Source organism: Bison bison, unplaced genomic scaffold (assembly GCF_000754665.1).
Source record: "Bison bison bison isolate TAMUID 2011002044 unplaced genomic scaffold, Bison_UMD1.0 scf7180017851846, whole genome shotgun sequence".
NCBI classification, from domain to species: Eukaryota; Metazoa; Chordata; class Mammalia; order Artiodactyla; family Bovidae; genus Bison; species Bison bison.
The window spans coordinates 30,308-34,278 of NW_011482419.1; the positions used below are offsets into that span (position 1 = coordinate 30,308).

The 3,971-nt window shown below is 37.2% G+C and overlaps 1 long non-coding RNA gene across 2 annotated transcripts in view; it reads left to right on the forward strand.

The window, feature by feature from the left end:
- Positions 1-3,971, forward strand: part of LOC104997084 — a 25,649-nt gene continuing 21,678 nt past the window's right edge. For both annotated transcript variants that reach the window (XR_826290.1, XR_826289.1), the window contains exons 1-2: positions 1-47; positions 473-592. This is a non-coding gene — a long non-coding RNA (uncharacterized LOC104997084). The remainder of the gene's footprint in view (positions 48-472; positions 593-3,971) is intronic.

Sequence of the window (3,971 nt, forward strand, 5' to 3'; positions counted from 1 at the left end):
AAGCATCGTTGCCCTGGATGTCCTTGCGAGATGGTTGGGAAGTCTTGGTAAGTTGCTGGGGGTTTGGTGGGGTTCCCCAGTTGGTAGAAAAGAGATGGTTCTGATGTGGCACTTCCCCTCTTCCTTCAACATATATTTATTAGGTGCTCACTGAGTGCTGGAGACTGTTCTAGATATTAACAAAGTCCTGCCATCATGGGACTTTCATTCCTGTGAGAGTAGACAAAAGAATAAATAACCAATAAATAGTGTATCATAAATGTTAAATCAGACGTTTTTCCATTTTGGTGTAAAAGTGGCATTAAAAATTGTTGAGTTGGACCTAAAAATACTGTGCTTTTCTCCCCGCTTCCCATTCTCCTGTTTAGTACCTTCCACCCTCTCTCTCAGTGCAATAGAGGCTGACCAAACTGAGTATAGGAGGGTCAAAGATGATGAAAGCATATTTTTCCTTTTTGTAACCCCTCACTAGGCTGAACTGTGGAGAATATCTTTGAAAAGTGTTTTAGAGAGTCTACCAGATTTGCCATGTGAGTGCCTGTGCAGCAGAAGAGTGGGTCTTCTCAGTGGTTAAGGTAACAAAGTGATTAAGGTAAGTGAAGGAGGAAAGATTGACATTGTCTTGACTCCTATTAGGGAGGCTTGTAGGAATGTCATTTCTAAGGGCCAGTAATTTTAAAGCTTGTAGTTTATTCTACAATATATCCTTCTCAAAACAGTTGGGGTAGGTTATATGCTTACCCAGTCTGAGATCACCCCTGCAGAGGATCAGAAGAATTGAAATGGTTCCTAAGTAAACTAGGTGGCATAAGCTGCATGTCATAAATAATCTCAGCATGCACTGATTACAGTCCCTTTGGTGAGAGTCTATTCTTTCAAACCAGACTTATTGAGAGTTTTTCTTTATCAGCCTATGGAGCTGCATACATCTTGTCAAAAGCCAGCTCATTAGCAGAAGCTTATTATTTAAGCAGCAGACAAGAATATAACACTTTGAATTAGTAATTTCAGAGGTAGCAGCATCTTTTAGTATAATCCATTTAAACTGGACTAGCATTCATTTTTGGCTTCTCAGGCATTGACCCCCTAATAGGCTTCAAGGAGTACTGAAATGGTTCATAATTAAACGAGGCAGCATCTATAAAATGGCCATTCTTGGGAGATCTCTGCAGAAGCCACCCCTATCTTAAGCTCCTCTATCCAAAGTTAATACCCAAGGGTCAGATCATTTCTTGGTATCTGCCATTTTTCATGGAAGCAATAAAAGTCACCTTTTCTCATAGGGATGGTCTTGAGATGGTGCCTTCATAACATAATGTTCTTGGTTTTTCTCTGGTGTGTTTGGATAATTCTGTTGGCATAATTAAGTAGGTTAGCCTGCACAGGTAACCTGAATGATAGAAAAGCGGTCTTTTCCCTACAGAAAAGTCGGAAATATTCATTGATACAAAGAGAGTCCCTGAGTTCAGTGTCATTTACCACAACGTATTTTGAAACGACATCGTTTACATATAAGGATATGAATGTTAGCATGCAATTTAAAAAGTCCTGTCACTTTCTCTATATGGGCCCAAATGCATTGTATAAATTTGACTTTTCCTGTCTGAATGCCATTTCTTTTCCTAGTACTTCTCTAGCCATGTTATCCATCCTCTCTTGCTTTTGTGATAGCAGGTCTGTTGTTTTTTCTTTTTCTTTTCTCTTTAGGCTAGTCATCTAGCACCTACACACAGCTTTTGGAAATTTCTGAAATCATATAATATTAATAGTAGTGCTTATCAGTTATAGGCGCCTTTTATGTTCTAGGCAAGTGCTTTACACATATTTGTTATCTAATTTTAAGTTAACTCTGGGAAGTAGGATTTTTTCCCCTACTTTATAGATAATGAAACTGAGGATTGGAGAGGTGTTGCCACCTGTGTAAAACAGACAGTCAGTGGTAGAGCTGGGTGTCACACTCTCTAGCATGAAAACAGTCATAGACAATATGGAAACAAGTGGGCAGGACTGTGCTCCAATATAACTTCCTTAACAAAAACAGGTAGCAGCCCAGATTCAGCCCATGGACCATAGCATGCCATCCTTGCTCTATAATATATATACATAAAGTCTTTAAGACAGGAAGACTTGAGGTGATAAAGCAAACATTCAAGGTGATTTTTATTTAAAATACTTGTAATAACAGTAACACAGCTCTACTTGAGTTAGCACTGGAAAGTGTCTCATGATCTGTGCATTATGTGCATGACTTAATAGTCATCTAGATATTGGCTTGAGTTCTTGGTAGAATAATAGAATCTTCATGGACCATGTTGTTAATATTATCATCCCTTAAAGGATCCTTTTCCTTGCCACATGTCTTTCTTTGCATGACTTAGAAATGACTGTCTGTATGTTTGTTATTTCTTCTTTTTCTTACATTATCATTTCCAGTGTTTGCCTTCTTCAGAATGTCTTCTACCCTACGTAGGCCCAAAAGTGAATCTGATTCACAGGTTACTTGATATAATCACTCTCCTAGCAGTCAGTGTGGGGGGCTATGGCTTTGGTAATTTGCTATATCAAACCCTAAATGGCTTTCAGGATTAGGAGGAATTAATCCTCCCATTGATGTCTCAAAATGTGGTCTGGACCTAATAACAGGGATCTCAGTCAAATAAGCGTTAAACATGGAAGTAAATCTTTTTTTTGCCCTTTTTGTTGTATTTGTTATATTTAATACCTTTCCTTGTAATGAAACTACTTTGTATTTCCAGAATAAAATTTCCTAGTTTTCAATAATATTGAATTAGGTCTGCTACCTTTGCTATTTTTAAATTTTATTTTCTATTTGGTTTTTTACTACTTTGTTTCTATGTTCAAAGTGAGGTTTTGGTTGGAGTGACAGTCTTTGTCAGTTGTTGATGTTAGGGTCATTAATGAAACCTTGTTGCCTAAGCTTTTAAATTTAGCAGATCTCAAGCATGTCCCATGCCATCTTAAACATCTGTTTAATAAAAAAATTAATAATAAACTGAACTTCCCTGGTGGCTCAGTCAGTAAAGAATCCACCTGCAATGTGGGAGACCTGGTTTGATCCCTGGGTTGGGAAGATCCTCTGGAGGAGGGCATGGCAATCCACTCCAGTACTCTTGCCTGGAGAACCCCCATGGACAGAGGAGCCTGGCAGGTTGTAGTCCAGGGGGGCAAAGAGTCGGACACAACTGAGCGACCAAGCACAGCACAGCACAAACATATTTTAATTGGCATTATAATGTAAAAAAATAATTTGTATCTGGTATTTGGGTGTTTGTTCAATTGCTGCCCTTCTAAGTTTGTGTGAATAATGCTTAATGTGAACATCCTATAAATAAGTTTTTGCACATATCCATGTTTGTTTCCTATGGCTGGATTAAAAGTATAATTCCTTTGATGTATGAAAATACCTATTTTTTCCCACATCCTTACTAATATACTATATTATGGCTCTTAAAAATCTGCCAGTTGCAAAGTGAGAAGTGGTCTCCCTTGATATTTTAATTTATTTGATTCCTAATGAGATGGAACAGTTAATATCTTTCTTGGGACTTATTTTTGAGTTTATTTTTTGCACTGATTTTTAATCTTCCATATATGTCATGGATATATTTTCCTCGATTTGACATAGAAGTTGTTTATGTATCTCAAGTATCTTTTTTGTTTATGGTTTATTTTCCCCTTGCATTTCATAGTAAAGATAAATATAGTTTATCTTTGCAGTTTCATATAGTTCATGCTTTATTTACTTTTAAATACAAATCTTTTCCCCCTGAGGATCTTCTCTTTGGTTTGTGTTATTTAGTTTGTCTAAATGTCCAGCAAATTCAGGGTTCAGGGGGTAATAGTAAGAGTACTAGTGGGGATCTCAGCAGAAAAATTTTCAGAATCTTTAGTGTTCTGCTTTTTAACATGACAAATATTCTTTCTGCCCCTGTTTCTCTTTTATGACTTCT